The sequence below is a fragment of the Canis aureus genome, chromosome 21, assembly GCF_053574225.1.
Source record: "Canis aureus isolate CA01 chromosome 21, VMU_Caureus_v.1.0, whole genome shotgun sequence".
NCBI classification, from domain to species: domain Eukaryota; kingdom Metazoa; phylum Chordata; class Mammalia; order Carnivora; family Canidae; genus Canis; species Canis aureus.
In genome coordinates, this window is record NC_135631.1 from 28,691,836 (window position 1) to 28,712,560 (window position 20,725).

Consider the following 20,725-nt stretch of genomic DNA (forward strand, 5'->3'; position numbering starts at 1 on the left):
TGCCTTGCTTAGTCCCACTGCTTTCTTTCTTTTTCTCCCTAATGTTTCTTTTCTTTATTTTTTATTATATATGTATTTTTTATTATATATATATTTTTTATTGAAGTTCAATTTGCCAACATACAGTATAGCATTCCCCCTAATGTCCCTTTTCTATAGACAGCTAAGGTGGGTTCTTTTAAAGAGTAGAGCAGATCATATCACTCATCTGCTCAACCCTCTACGGTTTCACTTTGCATTCCTAATAAAATCCAGGATTTTGCCTGGTTCACAAGATTCTATTCAACCTGGCCCTGGGTCACTCCTCTGGGGCCACTGTCCTACCTCAGTCACTGTAATCACTGTAATCAGTCAAACCGGGCTTCTGCCCACAAACAAGTTCTTGCTCAGAGTGACAGTGCTTACTCTTGACTCTGCTCAACACGTTCGTTCTCAGAAACTCCAAGAGCTTCCTCTATGGCCTCCCTCAGATTTCTTCTCAGATGTCAACCTCTCAGACCAACTGGTATAAAATAGAGACCTCCTGCTTGCCACCTGTCTGGTGTCTCTTCACAGCTCTTATCACTTGCTGCATCCAGGTAATAATCTATCTTCCCATCCCTTGAAAGGCAGCATATTGGTGCTGTATTTCTAGTGCTTAGAACACTTCCTGATGCTTAAAAGACATTCGGAAAAATACTTGATCAAAGAATCAAAGGGGAAAAAAAATAAAAAAAATAAAGAATCAAAGGGGAAGAAAGGGAGAGAAGGAGGGAAGAAAGGAGGAAGAGAGAAAGGAGAGAAAAAGGGAAGAAGATCTTAAATTCTAAAAAAAGCAATTCAGAGATTATCTTCTTTTATACATTTCTTTATAAGAAATTTTTTATAAATTTCTTCCTCATGTCCAAGAGGGAGACATGAAGAGCTTTAACGTATATCAAAAAAGCACAGATAAAACTCCGACTTCTGAAAAAGCTCAGACCAAAAGCCCCCTTCTTTTCCCCCAACGGAAGAAGCAAACATTTGTGGCTGTGTGGTAATGATGAGGAAAAGAAGTTCTAGGAGTTGTTTGCTTTTGTTTCATTTTAGGCGATTAACAATTTACTGACAAACAAGCAAACAACACACACACACACACACACACAGAATAAAGACCACCTCCCCCCAGACAAACAAACATACAAAGACAAAGAGAACTGCAAGTGTTCAATCGATACCAGTTGTCCCTCAAATCTTGTAATTTGACATCAGTTGCATCAACCCACATGGGTGTTCGGCTCTAGCCCACGGGGCTCACGCTGATTGTTAGGTGGCAGCTTCCCACCCCAACCCTCGTATCCACGCTGCTCATTTGCCTAATTTGCTCGTCCAGTGTAAAAACCCACAAACAGCAATAAACACCTGAGCTTCGCTTTGTGGATGATTTCCTCCCAGTTTGGACATGGGAGAAAAAATACTAATTTGAGCAGATATTTTGCTTTACCTCAACTCCCCACCAAGAGGCACAGTGGGAAAGTGCAGGCTTCCCATCTGGAATACGTCGCCCAGGCCCACAAGCCTGTGTTTCAGCGTTTCCGGGCCCTGCAGCAGCAGGAGAAGGGTCTGGGCCTCCAGCTGCGTCCTGGGTGCCGTGCTCCACGGTCTGCACGGAGGCTGTGGCCTGGTGCCCGTGTCTGCTGCCCGCGCCCCGGGGACTGCACTGAGATGACCGTCACCGCTCTGTGTGGCCCAAGGGACAGGAAGCAGCTTGACAGCAGCCAAGCACGGGGCCGAGGGCTGGGCTGAACGTGCCAGGCCTCGCCCCCCACATCACAGGCCTCGTAGCCAATCTACACCGAGGCACGGATGGTTTTGCCTCCTGAGAAATCAGCCAGAGCTTGGAACAACCAACAGATAGTTATCACATCATCTTAGTGGGTTTCAAGTTCCAGAACGACAGCACCTGGGCCCACACAGTGCTAAGCCAGTGTAGCCCAGGGGTAGTTCTCGGGTGTGGGTCCACGGAATGACCCCAGCCATCAGATTGGCACCCCTCCAAGAACAGACACTTGGAAGAGCCAATGAGTAATGACCGAGTTCTGGTCTCCAAGGAAGCCACCTGTACTAAGCAAGGAATAGACGCCTAGGCCCCATGTGTGGGTTACAGTAACGGGACCCACGAGACGCTGAATGCCTGATGTAATCGGACATAAAGTCACATTGCAGACAATTGGGGACATTTGATGTACGGATGGAATAACACGTGGAGAAAAGCTGAACTCAAGAGTGTGAATTTGTTTGTGTGTTTTGGGAGATCTCAGGGCTGCTCATAATATTCCAATTCTCAATCTTTAGGGCATGGACCGTGTTTGGCATATCCTGTGCTTTGACTCAGGCGTGACCGTGTGTCTTCCTTTAGTCAACAGAACCTGAAAGCAAGCTCTGGGCTTCACTTTTGAGAGGCAGGCAGGTAAGAGGTAGCGCCCAGCCTGCCCGACTGCCACGACCACCAGTGAGGCTCTTGACCAAGGTGGAGGCCCTCGGCCTGGGCCTGGGCCCCTGATGAGAACCACCATGGCCAACATGGACACCAGGTACTGGTGAGAAATCAACGTATGTTGTTTTGAACTACTGACGTTTGGAGATAGTTTGAACTTCATTGAAAACAGCCTTCCCTGAAAAAAAAAAAAAAAAAAAAAAAAAGTCAATCTAATCTGACACAATTTAAGGCAGAGAATCCTGAATGCGCCCATCTCAGGTCAACCCGAGGATTGGAAATAATTCCATCAGTAATCATTCGGTGCCGTGAGCCATTCACGTTGCCTCATGGACTCCTCTTTACCTGATTATCCCCTCCGACGTAGCTGCCAGTGAGGACGTTTCCTACCGTGTAGCCTGCAGGGACGTGATACACTAATTGGCTGTTAGGAAACATCTGCGTTGCCTGTCAGTTCTACTCCTTCATTGTCAAACTAACTCCTTGGCACCCCAAATTATCCATCAGATTTCTGTTAGTTCGGTCAATGGAGCGCTGGCCAAGAGACTGACCACATGAGCATAGGCCCCATGGGCTAAAGCAGGGTTGGGGAGTCACACTACTGTTTCTGAGATGAGGAGACAAGGAGGTGGGGAGGCGGTGAGGGAGACATGATGGGGACAGGGAGGGAAAGGTCGGGCTATTTTGAACAAGATTCTTGTTTAAATTCTGCTCTCACGACGTGACCAACCGCCCCTTAGTCCTTCCAACTCAGATGAAGTTGAACTATGTTTACACTTTTCTAACCAGTGCTCTTCAGACCTTTAATTCTGGGTGAGAGGGCAGGTGGGGAAAAGTGAAAACAGGGGTGCCCCTGCTATCCCTATTGGACTTCCAGATTGCCTCATGTGCTTGGATATTTGTTGAGCAAATAACCTCCTCCATCAAACTGACAGGTCTTTTTGGTTAACTTGTTTCCATAATAAATGTTCCATCACCTACATCTATTTTTATTAAACAAGGTGTGGTGAGGCCGGAGGGAAGATTTTATACAGTCAGTGGGCACTTCTATCTCCAGCAGCTATTGTATTTTTAATTTACGTTTTTACATCACATTAGAACAACATGTCCCAGATTATGGATGTCAGGCTTGTAATAAGATTGTGTCCTTTGGTCGCCAGGTTTCGTAGGAATTCACGGACGGGTTACACCACTTGAGACCAACAAGTACTTGACAGCACCTGACTTATAAATTACTCAAGTTTCTTCAGCTGTTGATTGATTTCTAGACATAAATAACAAAGGAAATGCCAGAGTAATAATTCATCCATCCTTCTTGGTCCTGACTGTGTTTCAGAAACATTGCTTATTTTGCTTGGTTTCTGGCTGGACTTTCAATGTATTTCCTCTCTCTCACGTTGCCTTTGCTTTTGCTCTTTCAGATTATCATCCCGAGGAAAGAACAGCAAAAGTCTTAAATCCGTGTGACAAAAGCCAAACTTTTACACACCCACAACCACCGATTCTGAACTGAGTTTGCTAGAAAGAGGCCGACGCACAACCTTGAAAAGAAAACGACATTCATTACACCCGTCTGCCTATTGAATTGACGTTAGAGCTGCAGCCTGGTATTTGGGACTGTTCACGGTGTTGCTCTCACTTGTTCATTGCTTCCCTCCTTCCCTTCCATCATTCTTTCCTCCTTCCCTGTCACTCACTCCTCCCTTCCCTACTTTCTCTCCTCAATAAAATATTTATTAGTGTCTAAAACGTGCTTCTTAAGCTCAACTGGACTAGTTACCATACCCCGGTCATATTTCATTTGTTTCAACCTCTGTGCCCTTGCTCACATTGTCTTTACCCAAAACACTCTCTAATTCTAAAGCCATCTGATGTATTTACTCTCCCACTGAGCCTTTGGCAAACACTTGAGTCTGTATGCGACCTTTGTACCTCTTTCTTACGGCATTTACCTAAGTCTTTATTATTTTAGAATTCTTTGTATTTAGAATTCTTTGTATTTTAGAATTCTTACCTTTTTAATCCTTCTAGACTGTTAACATGCTGTTCATGGGAGGAGACTTTGTCTAATTTTGTCTGATGCACCTGCAATGCCTCGCATAGAATCTATGAAAAAAAAAACCCTAAACAAAACTGAAATAATGACAATAAATATTAACAGAAAGAACACAACACTAGAGGGCAAACACATCGGAGTTCGAGACTTCTCTCTAATTTACAGAGTTGAAATTGTGAGGAACCCTTTGCATCTCAATTGCCTTGTGCATAAAGTGTAAATAACTACAGCCTTTTCTTTTTCCCTCCCCTTGGAACATTTACAACTTCAAAATTTATGACTCCAATACAGGCCTTCTGTTAAATGATTCAACATCAGATAAATCAGAGGATCTCCCTCTCATAGGCAGAGGCTCTAAAACATGCAAAGACAATTTTACAGACTCTCTGGATGAAAGATTTAACATATCAAACCTCTTTGATGTAATAATAGCGATATTGAGCTCTTTTTTATTGAGCTCTCATGAGCAGCATGTACTGGGCCAGGTATTTTAGATGATGTGCTCTATTCCTCCCCAGAACAAATAAACAAAATCACGAGATGGTGGATTCTTATTGTACCCATGTTACTCATGAGGAAACTGGAGCATAGTTAGGTTAAGGCATTTGATCCACCCAGAGTCAGAATATCAATCATGTCTGATGGTAAAGCCCATGACGTTTCTACCAAATAAATTAAAACCTTTACATATTCTATCTACATACATTCATTGATCTCAATAGATACCATATTACTGTGCATTTGTCTATTGGGTTCCCCGTGTTTTTCTTTTAATAAGTTCTTAGTATATTCTAGATATAAATGTTTATAAGTTTATTTCATCTCCTCCCCCATCTATTACCTTTTAACTTTCTTCACATTTCCCTAACATAACAAAATTCTTAATTTGGGGTTTAATCAAATCAATACAGTATTTTGCCACAGTTTGCTCTTTTGTACCATTATTTTTATTGTCAAAAGCCTTTCCCAGAGTTAGATCATGAACTCATGCGCGTTTTCTAATAGATAAAACAAAACAAAGCAGGATTTAATCTTGGGTTAAATATGACTTGGTTAAATTTGCCTTAATAGTCTTTACTCAGTAAAATTCTAATCATTTTGGTTATCTATATTCTTCCAAAAGTGGCTGTGCTACTTTGCATTCCTAGCAGCCATGAGTGAGGGCTCTTGTTCCACATCCTAATCAGCATTTGTTGTTTCCAGTGTTTCCGGTTCTGGCCGCCCTAAGAGCTGCACAGTGGTATCTCACTGTTGTTTTAGTTTGCAGCCCCCTAATGACATAGGACATTGAACATCTTTGCATATACTTATTTGCCATCTGTATATATATTTTTGATGAGATGTCTGTTCAGGTCTTCTACCCACTTATATATATATTTTTAACCAGGTTGCTGGTTTTCTTCTTGTTGAGTTTTAAGAGTTCTTTGGATATTTTGGATGATACTCGTTTATCAGTTTTCCTTCGCAAATACGTCTTCCCCATCTGTGGCTTGTCTTTCCACTGTCTTGACTTTTGCAGAGTAGAGGCATTTAATTTTAACAAAGTTCAGCTTGTCAATTATCTCTCTCAGATTTATCACATTTGAAGAGTCATCATGACACCCAAGGCCACCCAGGTTTTCTTCTGTTATCGTCTAAGAATTTAAAGTTTTGCGTTCCATGTTTAGGTTTGTGTGATCCAGCCTGAGCTGATTTTTGTGATCAGAATAATGTCTGTGTCTAGATTTGTGTGTGTGTGTAGATGTTCAGTTGTTCTAGCACCATTTGTTGGGAAGACTATCTTGTAAACGGTATTGTGTTTTAAGATGCAAATTCCAATCATTCATTGAAAATACATCGAAAAATGACCGACTTTTTAATTTTAAACTTCTATTCTGCAACCTTGTTGTTTTCTGAGCTTTGCAGGGAAGCTTGGAGGTTTTCACCTTTTGAGTACGATGTGTGCTGTAGGGCTTTTGGAATGTTCCTTATCAGGTTGAGGAAGTACCCTCTCTTCCTAGTTTACTGGGAATTTTTTTAGGAATGGGTGTAGACCTAACTCTGGGAAACTGAACTAGGGGTGGTAGAAAGGGAGGTGGGCGGGGGGTAGGGGTGACTGGGTGACTGAGGGGGGCACTTGACGGGATGAGCGCTGGGTGTTGTGCTATATGCTGGCAAATTGAACTCCAATAAAAATATTTTAAAAAAGAAAATAAAAGAAAAATGAAAAAAAAAGGAATGGGTGTTGATTTCTGTAGAATATTGTTTTCTTTATCTTGTGATAAGATCCTGTGATTTTCTTCTTTAGTCTGTTGATGTGATGGACTAACTTTAATTGATTTTCAAATGTTGAACCAGCTTTGCATACTTGGGATAAATTCCACTTGATTGTGGTTTATAATTATTTTTATTGATTTCTGGGTTTTATTTGCTAGTAATTTGTTGAAGTTTTTTTTTTTTTTATGTCTACGTTCATGAAAGATATTGGTCTGTAGTTGTTTTTTAGATTTTATTTATTTATTTGGGAGGCAGAGAGGGAGAAGCAGACCCCCCTACTGAGCTGAGAGCCTGACGTGGGGCTCAATCCCAGGACCCCGAAGTCATGACCTGAGCTGAAGGCAGACACTTAACTGAGCCCCACAGGCACCTCAGTCTAAAGATTTTTTATGTCTTCCTCTAGTTTTGGTGGTGAGTAATGTTGGCTTCGTAGGATGAGTTACAAAGTATTCCTTTTCCTTCCAGTCTGTGAAAAAGGTTTTAAAGAATTAGCATAATTTTTTCCTTCAATGTTTGGTAGAATTCACCAGTGAATGCGTCTGGGTCTCCTACTTTCTGTTTTGGAAGATTATTATTATTTTTAAAGATTTTATTTATTCATTCATGAGACACAGAGAGGCAGAGACACAGGCAGAGGGAGAAGCAGGCTCCATGCAGGGAGCCCAATGCGGGACTCGATCCCAGGACCCCAGGGTCACGACCTGGGCTGAAGGCAGATGCTCAACTGCTGAGCCACCCAGATGTCCCGGAAGATTATTAATTATTGATTCAAATTTTAAAATAGATATAAACCTATTCAAATTGCTTACTACTTGTATGAGTTTTGCCAGATTATGTTTTTCAGAGAAATGACCCATTTCATCTAGGTTATAACATTTATAGGCATAGATAGATTCATAATATAACTTTATCATCCTTTCAATGGATATGTAATGATTTATTCTCTTTTTTTTCCCCCTGATATTAGTAATCCAGATGCTCTCTTTTTTCCTTAGATAGCCTGGCTCGAGGTTTATCAATTTCATTGATCTAAAAAAACAAAACAAAACAAAACAAAACCAAAATGCAACCAGGGCACCTGTTTGGCTCAGTTGGTTGGATAGTCAACTCTTGGTTCTGGCTCAGGTCATGATCTCGGGGTCCTGAGATCAGACCCCACACCATGCTCCTCATTCAGTGGGGAGTCTGCCTAAGATTCTCTCTCCCTCTCTCTCTGACTCTCTGCCCCTCCTTCCACTTGCACATGCTCTCTCTCTCTAAAAAAAAATAACAATAATAAATAAATCTTAAAAAAAAAGAAACTCAGCTTTTGGTTTTATTGATTCAGACTATTGATTTCCTATTTTCAATTATATTGGTTTCTGCTCTAGTATTTCTTCTGTGTACTTTGGATTTAATTTGTTCTTCTTTTTCTAGTTTCCTAAGGTGAGAGATTATATTACTGATTGTGGATGTTTTTCCTTACCAATATAGTCATTCAATGCTATGAATTTCCCTCTAAGCACTGTCTTTGCTTCATGCCACACGATTTGCTTCAATATTTAGTTAGTTCCAAATATTTTCTTATATTTCTCTTGTGATTTCTCCTTGAACCCCTTCTGTTATTTAGAAATGTGTTATTTAATCTCTAACTATTTTGGAGTCTTCCAGATATCTTTTTGTTAATGATTTCTAGTTTAATCCCATGGTGATCTAACAGCAGACATTGTATGAGCTCTATGCTCTTATGTTTGTTAAGGTGTGTCGTGGCGCCTCGAATATAACCTTTGTTGATGGATATTCCACATGAGCTTGAGAAGAACGTGCATCCTGTTCTTGTTGGATGACGCAGTTTATAGATGTTCATGACAAACGATGGACTGATGGTGTGTTACAGAGCTTCAGCTATGTCCTTACCTTGTTCTGCCATTTTTTACAGAGGAGCGTTGAATTCTCCAGTTATAATGGTGGATTCATGTATCTCTCCTTGCAGTTCAATCAGTTTATGTCTTACGTTTTATGACACCCTGATGTTAGGCCAGACACCTCAGTAATTGTTGTAGCTTCTTGGAGAACTGACTCCATCATTACGGAATGCCCCTCTTTATTCTGGATGACTTTCATCGTTCTGCACCAACATTAATACAGCTCCCCCCACTTCCTTTTGATTAGTGTTAGTTCACAGTCATCCTGTCACATTTAATCTTATGTGTATTTACATCCAAAGGGGATTTCTTGTAGACAGCATATGCTTGGGTCTTGTTTTTGATTCCCTCTGACAACCTCTGGGTTTTAAAGGTATAATTAGACCACTGACCTTTAAAGTGATTATTGGTATAGCTGAATATCTACCATGTTTATTAATGATTTCTATTTGTTGCCCTGTTCTTTGTTCCTATTTTTGTTTCCCACTCCCCTTCTGCCTTTTTTGTCTTAACTGAGTATTTTATATGATTGCATTTGCTCCCCTTTCTTAGTATGTCAGTTATACTTCTTTATTCAGTGGTTGCTCTAAATTTTGTGATATACCTTTACTACTAATCTGAATCCAATTTCAGATTTTTAAATTAATTAATTTTTAAAATATTTTATTTAAATTCAATTTGCCAACATATAGTATAACACCCAGTGCTCATCCCATCAAGTGCCTTCCTCAGTCCTGTCACCCAGTCACCCCATTCCCCTGCCCACCTCCCCTTCTGCAAGCCTTGGTTTCCAAAAGTTACAAGTCTCTTATGGTTTGTCTTCCTAATTTTTCCCCATTCAGTTTCCCTCCTTTCCCTTATGGTCCCTTTCACTACTTTTTATATTCCACATATGAGTGAAACCATATGATGGTTGTCCTTCTCTGACTGATTTATTTCACTCAGTGTAATACCCTCCAGTTCCATCCATGTCAAAGTAAATGGTACGTACTGAATCCAATTTCAAATAACATTATACCACTTCACGAGTAGTGAATTATCTTATAATAATAAAATAAACCTGATTCCTCCTTCTTTTCCATTATTGTTGTCATTTATTTCACTAATAAATAAGCATACCTGAGCATATATAAACACATATGTATGTATACATATATATGTGTGTGCGTGTGTATAATTGAATATATCATTGCTATTATTATTTTGATTAAGAATAATAAAAATAAAATATTTTTTAAAAATATTTTTTATTTACTCCTTTGATGCTCTTTTTTATATTTGAGTTTCTGACCTATATCACTTTCCTTCTCTCTGAAGAACTTAGTTAACATATCTTGCAGGAATGTCTACTGGCAACAAAATCCCTCAATTTTTGTTTGTCATAAAAAGCTTTTATTTTGCCTGTATTTTGTAAGGATAATATCACAGGGTACAGAGTTCTACGTTGTTGGATTTTTTTTCTCAACATTTTAAATATTTCATTCCACTCTCCCTGCTTACATAGATTTCTGAGGAGAAAAAAAAAAAACAAAAACAAAAACAACAACAAAAAGCAAAAACAAAAACAAACAAACAAACAAAAACAAAAAGAAAGATTTCTGAGGAGAGGTCAGCAACAATTCTTTCCTTTGTCTATATATAGGTAAGGTGTTATTTTCCTCTGTCTTATTTCAGGATATTTATCTTTTATTTACTGCAGTTTGAATAAGATATGCCTGGGTGTAGATTTTTGGGGCACTTATCCTGCTTGATATTCTCTGAACTTCTTGGATCTATATTTGACAGTAATTTGGGAAAATTCTCAGTAATTTCAAATATGTCTTCTGTTAATTTATCATTTTTCTTTTCCTCTAGTATTCCTATCACATACATGTCCCACAGTTTTTGAACATTGTCTTCCTTTTTTGTCTTTGCTATTTTGTTCTGGAAGTTTCTGTTGACCTATCCTCAACTTACAGATTCTTTTCTCAGCCACTTCTCGTGTAATGAGCCCATTGAAGGTATTCTTCATATCTGATACAGTGGGTTTGTTTTTTATCTCTAGTATTTTTTATTCTTAGAATTTTGATATCTTTGCTTGCATTGCCCATCTTTTCCTACATGCTGCCTACTTACCTATTAGAACCTTTAGCATATTAATCATAGCTGTTTTAAATTAATGGTCTGATAATTTCAACCTCCTTGCCATATCTGAGTCTGGTTCTTATGCTTGTTTTATCTCTTCAAACTGTGATTTTTGGCTTTAGAATGCTTTGTAATATTTTCTTGAAGCTTGATATTATATACTGGGTTAAAGACTGCTGTAAATAGGCCCTTAGTAATATGGCAGTAAGGTATAGGGGGAATGGATGCATTCTATTGTCTATGATTAGGTCTTAGTTTTTAAGACCTACTTTGCCCTTGGGCTGTGAACTTGACAAGAACTTTTCAGCCCCTCTCTCCCTTCAATGGGACAAAATAGCTAGAGTGGGGCATAAGTTGGATATTCCCCTTCCCCCAGATTGGTTAGGCTCTGATAAAACTCCAATAGTTTAAGCTATGATAAAATTGTTTCTTCTGAGACTAAGCCTTTAAACAAGCAAACACACACAGAATGATCTGGTGCATTTATAAATGATTACTTTCCTCCTCTCTCTGAAAAAGGCTCAAAGGGATTTTTTTTTTTCTCTAGTATTTGCTATAGTAATCTGATCAAGCTCCTGGAGATAAAATTCAAAAAAGTGTGGAGGCCCTCCTATAATTGGGATGCTCTGGAATTTTTTACTCCCAGACTTGTCCACATCGAGCCTCAAGAAATGTGCCACTTATAGTTGATGTGTTCCTGTCCTGCCCCTGGTTCTCACAGAGATGTCTGCTCCTGAGTTTCTGCTCCAGTAAATTGTGATTATCTGTATTTTTCTCTTTGTCTCTCCAATTCTGAAGCCATTGGTTTGCCATGTAATCTCACTTTTTCTAAAAGATCTAAATAGAGTTGTTGATTTTTCACTTTGTTCAGCTTTTTACTTACTATTAGGATAGATGCTACTGAGCTCCTTGCATAATGGACTTAAAACCATAAATTCTTATGTACTTTTAATAAACATCTTAGTTTAGGATAGATTTAGATTTAAAGAGTTGTCACAAAAATAGTACGTAGAATTCTCATACCCTTCATGTCCAGTTTCCCCTTTCACTAACATCTTACATTAATATGGTAGGTTAGTCCAAAGTAATGAGTCAATATTGACACATTATTATTAAATGAAGTCCATACTTTATTCAGATTCCCTTAGTTTTTACCTAATTTCCTTTTTCTGATCCAGGATCCTATCCAGAATACCACATCACATTTAATCATCAAGTCTCTTTAGTTCTCTTGGCTGTGATAATAACTACCATACTTTTTACGACTGATTTGTCCATTTTTGCTTAATTTATGAATATTCTCCCTTATGTCCCTGCATATACTTTTTAAAATTAATTTAAATCATTGGTTTCTTTTTAAAAAAATTCATGTAATAGATAATGCTCTGTCTAATGTTTTCTTTTAATGTTGTATTTCCCAAGCATCTAGTTATTTTGGTGAAGGTCTCTAAAAATTCTGGGTGGATTGGGTACAGAGAAGTAGCTGAAGCAAAGGCTCGAGTAGTCTGGGTTCTTCCTGTGAATTTAGAGTTGAGAGGGGATGTACCTCAGAGTTGCTGTCATCCACCTCCTTTGCTGCCTTTCCACTAGACAGATAATATGATCATGGGATCTCCTTTAAATCCTTTGAACATCAAGCTAGCTAAAGAAAGAAATATTCTCTTTAGATGGGGAGGGGATTTGGAAGGGGGAGGAGTGTTAGGGTGAGTAAAACCGTCCATATAATCCCATCAGGTTGAGCTTGGCTTCAGCATCACTGACACCAAGTAGCCCAAGCAACAGCTCCTCACTATTGACTCTCTGAGGGATCAGGAAAGCCAGAAATCCTTCAAGCTGGGGAGGAGGGGGGCAAAAAGACCTTTAATAATCTCCACAACCTCTCTGTTCTTGGTACATCATCCCTAGTGCTGCAAGGTTGCCACTTGCCACACATCAGTTCATACAAATGCTTGGTATCCCCAGGGATTTTGCACAAAAACTCTTAGATCCAAACTTTCTTCCCTGACCTGTTGTTTCTCTGACATTGTTTGGAAGAAGGAATCCATAGTCTGTGCTAGTTTTCTGTATTTTCAGGAAGCAATGGAGGCTCAGAAATTCTAAGGTCCTGAAGCTAGTGAGAAACAGATATAGGATACAGACTAATATCAAAGGATGCAAAAGCCTATATGTTTTCCACTTTCCAAACAGCTTTTTATGCCTACAGGCCCAGGATGTCAAACATAACACAGATCCCTGGAGTACAGAGACTACGGTGAAAACCAATAAAGTCTTGTGGGTGCACCATGTATCTGAAACGGAATTTTGATGGACAACACTCCTGGCAGGGTATCTCCCAAATTTAACAGCAATTTAAAGAGGATAAAGAGGAATAACTATTGTATCTCTTTTTGTTATCACCCATTTATTCACTCATTAACTTAGTCATTTATTATAAACTTACTAAGAACTCTACATATTAAATATAAAAGAATGAGAAAAAACAGACAAATTACTTACTTTTATGGATAATTTTCTATTTTCTAGTAGGAGTAGTCAGATATAATTTTCACATTAAACATACCCATCCATTAAAAGTATATGGTTGATACTCAGTTGTACCTATGAGAGCTACAGATCTAGGTAGTCTAATACAAGAAGTGTGTAATGATGATCTCCAGTATTCTCCAGAACTCTCTCCTCTGTTTCTACCAATAATTGATCCATGCTCTTTTCTTACTCCTATTGATTGCACGTTGCTCTGCAAAATTGTTATTAAGTCAAGACAATCTGGATTTGATTAATTTTCAAAAAACATTTGCCAAAGAAATAAATCTCTAAGTTGAACATTAGAAGAATATTGGGGGTAAGATGAGGTCAAAGTTTTTGCAGTTCCCAGAAATTATGTACATCAAAGACCAAGCCAGCAAGCTTATCTTGCAAAGAAATAGAAGTAGATCCAAACAAACGGACAAAAATCTTCCTGATTTTTCTTCGCTATGGAATTATAAACTATTGACTAAAGGGAACAAACTCCTTAGAAATGGATGCCAGCAGATAAGAAAATAAAATCACTCCTAACAATGGGCTCTAGGATTATGTGCTTAAAAGATTTCTCTCTCACTAGCTTATCAGGCAACCAAAAAATTAAAAGCAATTTGCACTGGAAACAGAGAGACACTCTGATGGTTACACTCCACGCAGCACTCCAGAAAAGCCAATAAAACCAATTACTGGGCAGTTGTGTTGCTCATTAGATGATCAGCATAAGCAAATAACATGGTCCAGAATCAATCACCTGCTTCTCCTAGAAGTATAGGGAGGGTGGTACAAGGATGAGGAGGGGCCACCCCAGGGTAGGCCTGGCTCTTCTGGGTCAGCTTTTGAAAGCAGCTGCTATTTGGGACACCTGAGTGGCTCAGTGATTGAGCGTTTGCCTTTGGCTCAGGGTGTGATCCTGAGATCTAGGATCGAGTCCCACATCAGGCTCCCTGCATGGAGCCTGCCTCTCCCTCTGCCTGTCTCTGCCTCTCTCTCTGTGTCTCTCATGAATAAATAAAAAAAATATATCTAAAAAAATGAAAGCAGCTGCTATTTGACACGATGCATGCACAAAAATGTGTTCCTGTGAGAGGCCATCAAGTTCCCTCACTAACACACTGAGAGGTACAAGGAGGGAAAAGAGAAGAGCCCCACCTACAAACCTGTCATAACAGCTTCCACAATAGCACAGGCAACTGATGGTTCTAAGAGCCGAAAAAAGTTAGAAGAAATAAAGGAATTCTTATTCTTGAAAAAGAGTGGAAAAAAAAGGAACAAGAGGCATAGCTCTCCAGTTTGGATGCTTATTGTGGTCAGCCAAAGCACCCTCGATGAGGGGCTCGGAAATTATGTCACCCCAATCACATTTGAAAATTCTGGGTGTATTGGGTGCACGTGCATGCACACACGTTATCAAAGCTTCTCCTTCCCAGCATAATATCCAAGAGCCTTCAAGGGGAAAATGACGTAACTGTCTTAAATATGATCTAATCCATTCTATCAGTATTTCTCCACTGGTGTGATTTTTGTCGACCACCTCATGGGACCATGTCACAATATCTGGAGATCTTACTGGCTATCACAGCCGAGGAGGATGTTATTGGCATCTAGTAGGTAAAAGCCGAGGATGTTGGTGAACATTGTACGATGCACAGAACCGTTCTCCTCTAATAAAAAATTGTCTAGTCCAAGATATTACCAGGGCCAAAGTTGAGAATCCATGCAATATATGACAGTAGACAAAACCCAGTTATTTGTGAAATATGGGTCACTGTTTTTATTTCATCACACTATATTTATTTCAAACTTTCATTAATAGGTATTAGAAATAAATCTTAAGATGTCATAGCTCGGGTAAAGATCCAACACTGGCAAGGGGGCCTGGTTAGATTGTGTCCCCTCTCAACTTCACAGAATAATGCTGTCTCACAATCACCAACATCTCTATTTTAACAAAGGAAAAGAAAACTATTCCTTTTCATCTAGTTGGGGAATATGCTGCAGAGAAGTCAAATTTATCTTACCATTGAGATCTTTGCCCTTCTTCCTCTGGAGCTGAACACTTTAATACTTCAATAATCAGGAGTATAACATTGTTGGTGCAAGTTAAAGGCACCCATACACACTTCTTTTTTTCTTTTCTTTTTTTTTATGATAGTCACACACACAGAGAGAGAGAGAGAGAGAGGCAGAGACACAGGGAGAGGGAGAAGCAGGCTCCATGCACCGGGAGCCCGACGTGGGATTCGATCCCGGGTCTCCAGGATCGTGCCCTGGGCCAAAGGCAGGCACTAAACTGCTGCACCACCCAGGGATCCCTACACTTCTTTCTTTTCTATAAAGTAAGTGATGTCTTCCATCAAGATAGTTGGTACAGAAGTAAAATGGTCCATAGACCTTCTGATTCAGTCTCTCAGGATAGAAACTCACCTACTACATACCAGACACTTTGCTAGGAACTGAAGCATTGATATGAAGACAAATACCATCCTTTTCCTCCCCAAACTTACACTTATGTGATCTGCATGAGAGACAGTGTTCATGGATAAGTAAACACAATTACTGCGGTAGGAAGAATAATCTCCCCTCCACTAATAAAAGTTCACTCCCTAATCCCCAGAACCTATGAGTATTTTTCTTACATGGTAAAATAGAATTTAAATGGCAAGAAGAATTAAAGTTGCTAATCAGCTGACCTCACAATAGGATTAGATTGTCCACATAGGCCTACATGTAATCAGGAGGATCCTTAACTGGAAGAGAGAAGTAGAAGAGGAAGAAACAAGAGTAAGAAGATGTGAGAAGGATCTGACCTGCCATCACTGGGCCCAAGGAACGAAGGCAGACTCTAGAAGTTGGAAAGGGCAAGGAAATGGATTCTCTCCTGGAATCTCAAGAAGGAATACAATCCGGCCAACACCTTGGTTTTAGTCCAATGAGAGCCATGTTAGAATCTTGCCCTCCAGAAATGAAGGATAATCAGCATCTGCTATATTGAACCAGCACATGTGCCGTGATCTGTACCAAGAGGAAGCTAATGCAAATGCCAGTTGCTTTGAGGTAGAAATACAGAGATGCACCCAAGCAAGCAGACATAGGAGGCATGTATGTGTGCGTGTGTGTGTGTGTGTGTGTGTGTGTGTGTGTGTGTGTGTGTGGTGGGGCCTGGGTGGGGGTATCATTCAGAAAAAAACCTTCCCAACTAATTAAATTTTGAGTTGGATCCTCAAGGATACATGTATGTTACCTTTGGTGAAGAGTAGAATTGTGTTCTAGGCAGAAGGAATAGAAGTAAAGGCTTAGGAGTAAATGAGGTTGTGCTTCTGGTGAACCCTGTCAAGTCGCTCATGTGCTAGAGAAAAAAGAAATGCAAATGATGAGAGAGAAAGCAGGAAAGATGCTCAGATGGCTGAGCACTGTAGATCAAGTTTGCTTCAAAGAAAAACAGTCAATAATGAATTTTAAATAAATATCATAGTCTAATATTGGGCGGGGAGAGGGAGGTATGTGCTCTGGCTGCAGAATGAAGAATGAATTGAAGAGAAACAAAAATAGAAGTGCGGAGACCAGTGTGAGGTAATTACAGCAATCCCGGGACAAGGCCAGGGCATTGGAAATAGACAGATATAGATATGTTACGAAAGGTAGAATCATTAGGAATTGGTTAAAACATCTAGAGAAACAACTAGGTGTTGATGAGGATGGGGGGGCGGGGGCAAGGGTGAGACCTAGGTGTCTAGCTTCAAAAACTGAGTGGATGGGAGGATTTTTCTCAGAACAGAAGAACATGAATTTTGGGGGATTTTATGCAGAAAATAAGAAACATTGGTTTTAATTATGTTTGTGTTGTAAGGTCTGAGGACTATATGGGGAGACTGTATGGGGCTCTATAATTCTTCATTTCCGATTCCTATGGGACACTGTGCTAGTGGGCAGAGCTCCATTAGTACCAGGAAGGTGGTCAAGGTCACATGAGTTCCTTGATGGCTCACCTCTGAGCCTGGCAGTAGGTTTCTTGTAATCTTGAAATTGGCCTTAGGAGCATAAGAAACGTTATTAATATAACACAGAAATAAGAAGGGAAACGGAATCCATCGTTTAATGATATTCTGAATCAAAAACTTCTCTAAAAATCACAAGCTGTAGAATCATTATACTAATTTTGGCCATCTTACTCACATACAGAAATGGGTATCAAAGTTTGATTAAGACTTGTGTGAAAATAAGATATGGGGCCAGGGGGAGGGGGGGAGGGGAGAAGGAGAGGGAATCCTTTCTCCTAAGACAGTTGAATAGAGAAAAAGATTCATTTTCCTAAAAATTACTTAATTAAAGCATACCCTTACAATGGCTCTGAATAGTCTGGGTTCTGATGCACGAGGCACACATTTCCAACTTCTTAGTGATTTGCACACATTGCCCACCTGCGGCTAGATTTATGAGCCACAGAAAACATTTATACACGAATCGTTTGCGAATACCAGCAGACCCCGGCGAGCCACAGGACCAGCCCCACCTCTTTGCATCCTTCCAGGGTGGGCTGCAGATGTTCTGCTTCATTGTTCGTAACACATATTCATAAATACATACCTATGCAGGGACTTGAAAATTTGAAACCCGTTTTATCATTCAAAACATATTCAATGTTCCTCTAACCCTTGTCTCTACCCAACATCCCTCTTTTTACTCCTGCCTTTTCTTCACATCCATGTCATCAGCCTGCCTCCATCCTTTCCCCACCTGATCTTGTCTATATCGAGCCGAGGAAAGTTTAACCTGTACGGACTCCACAATCTTGCTCGTTCTCCTTTTTTTTTTTCCACCTAATTTGTATGCTGACACGGTATTTATTTCTTATCAAACTTTAGGAGGATGGGAAGAACATATCAGATGTAAATACAGTTTCCTTCACTTCCTACCCACGTGCCATTGGCAAAGTCATATAACTCCTCGAACCTCGGTGTCTTGATTTGCACCGCGGGGGTAACCCAACCCACCGCGTAGGTTTGTTGTGCAGGTTTACAACATACCCTTTCTTGTTTTACAAAGGATTGAAGCAAAGAGTTAGTTCTCCTCCTTTTATTCTTAGTTCTGGAGTGATTTTGCTTCTGAGAATATAGCTGAATATGGAAATGTGTGCCATGGAGCAGACTATCCAGCGTGGATGCGCTCCACGATGATAACCGCTGCACAGATACGAGAAGTATACAGAGAAGAAAAAAAAAACACATAGTTTTGCTTCACATCTTTTCCTTTTTATATAATTCCAGATATGCAAATGCAAGAACCTGCTCCTTACAGGCCAAAAATCTTCTACTGATTGTCCTGATGCTCCTAGAAACTCAAGCAAACACCAAAACCCATTTCCGCAGAAAGTCTTAATGGAAATAACTTGGATTTCGCCCGTGTGTTTATGTGGGGGGTGCTATCACCTCTGGGATATATTCCTGACACGGTCTTTTAAAATCGCTAACAGGGAGGACATCTGTCCCATCAAATTTCATTAGCTCGCATCCTCATCTGTGTTAACCTGAAAACTCGGTAGGGGAGACGACCTAATGCGGCCTGTCCTCTGAGCTTCCTCTCACACCTTCCCAGGTCCATGTGCAACTCTGGGATCTGGGGGCTGCCTTCTTTCTCAACGCCTTCCTGAAACTCAGCAGAGTCCCAAAGTTCTTCCGGGCTAGCCCTTCAGGAAAATAAGAATTTGGGGTACCTAGTGAATAATTTCTCTTCCAAGACTCAATCACTCTCCATGGAAACTTTTACCGTAAAGGCCTGGTTAGCACATGTCTCAGGGTTAGAAGGCTGCACAGTCCTTGTAGCATCTACTCGTCTCTGCTGTCGTAGCACAAAAGCATCTACAAATAAAATGAAAACAAACGGCCGTGGTTGTGTTCAAATAAGATTCATTCCCAAAACAGAGAGCCAGGTTTAGACTGTGGGCCATGGTTTTCCAACCCCTACTCTCGACTACATGGAGTGAATTTCTATGTTCTGACAGTTTTCCTTCTAGCAGGTTGTGATTAAGACGCAATATAGCAACATGTCAAGCTCCAAATGCAGTTAAGGAAGATGTCCAGTGAGATGAGGGAAATTAGGAACCAGAGTGGGGGGGGAAGATACGCAAAATTCTGGCTGCAACTGTAAAATGAATGTCTATAGGCTAAGCACCCTGTATGGGAAGCCCTGGGGTCTTGCTCAGATTACCTCTGGTGGAGAATCAATCCTTTTTCAATCCATTATGTATTAGAAAACACAAAATCATGTACTTCATAGCAAACTGTTTTTTGTTTTTGTTTTTGTTTTATTTTGTTTTTTGTTTTTTTTCTTTTGTTTTGTTTTTGTTTTTTAAATCTTAAGGATTTCATTTCATTTCCTGCATCTGTCTCAGTAGGAACCAGTAGGGAACAGAACTGGCAAAGGTCCACCGACCACACTCTCAGGATGGAAGATGCTGGGCACGAAGGAAAGTTTCTGCCTGGATACGTTTCTGCTGCAAAGTCTTCATTGCACTTGTTCACAGGTGATCTCTGCGCGCCTTGGCATGGAGACACATGTTACCCTCGCACCCAGGGTCTGTGGCGATCTGGCCCCACTGACCGTCTTGGCTGTGCCCTGCTCTGCAGCCACACGGGATGACCTCTTGTGCCCAGAGCACCCGTGTGCCCGTGCTTGGGCAGGCTCCCTCAGAACTCCTCCACGATGCCACGATTCCCCTCCCCGGGCTGCAGCCTGGCCTCCACAGGACAGCCAGAAAACACCGCCTGCTTTTCCTCAGACTAGTCCTGCTTTAGATGATGCTGGAATACTCCCTGGGAGCGCTGTTATCCTAAGGCTGGATAGCGAGTTTTTAGAACTTGAGCTATATTTTATATAGAGGACTCAGAGTACCCAACCCGGTATCTTTTATAAAAAAAAAAAAAATAGGGGTTCCTTACAAATTAGTCCAGAAATGAATGCCACTGAACTGACACCCAAAATATCTTCTCTTATGGATCCCTCTCTGAATGTTTTTTTTAGAATCTCTCCTCCGTACGTCTGTCCTTTCTGTCTTCCACTGAGGACAAGGAGGCTTATCAGCAAGAGATATTGGGCATCTAAAACCACAGGACGCAGCAATCTAGGCCATCAAAAGCAAACTAAATAGATGCATGACTCATTTACAGAATTTTCAGAATGGAGCCTAGAGAATGAAAATGTAATTTATGGCTCATTTATACTATTCTGAATGTCACTGGAAGACAACATTTCATGGATAAGGAAGCCAGCCATGATTAGCATTCAGTTCATCCACAGCCCATGACAACTTTTTGTTTCCACTGTGATCTAGAAGACTTTGCTTTAGGATGAAAACTTAATTGGATCTATTGAGGGAGAGAGCTGCCATTGGTAAGCGAGTAAAATTTTATC

The 20,725-nt window shown here is 40.3% G+C and overlaps 2 long non-coding RNA genes across 2 annotated transcripts; one reads left to right on the forward strand and one right to left on the reverse strand.

The window, feature by feature from the left end:
* Nucleotides 1-782: 782 nt before the first annotated feature.
* Nucleotides 783-15,974, reverse strand: LOC144292810 (uncharacterized). The gene is made up of 3 exons (XR_013360201.1): nt 15,743-15,974; nt 4,470-4,561; nt 783-2,633 (listed from the first exon to the last, which is right to left on the reverse strand). It is a non-coding gene; the product is annotated as an uncharacterized LOC144292810 (long non-coding RNA).
* A 59-nt stretch (nt 15,975-16,033) lies between these two features.
* LOC144292811 (uncharacterized) lies at nt 16,034-20,297 on the forward strand. Its single transcript, XR_013360202.1, has 2 exons — nt 16,034-16,372; nt 19,710-20,297. It is a non-coding gene; the product is annotated as an uncharacterized LOC144292811 (long non-coding RNA).
* Nucleotides 20,298-20,725: the final 428 nt, after the last annotated feature.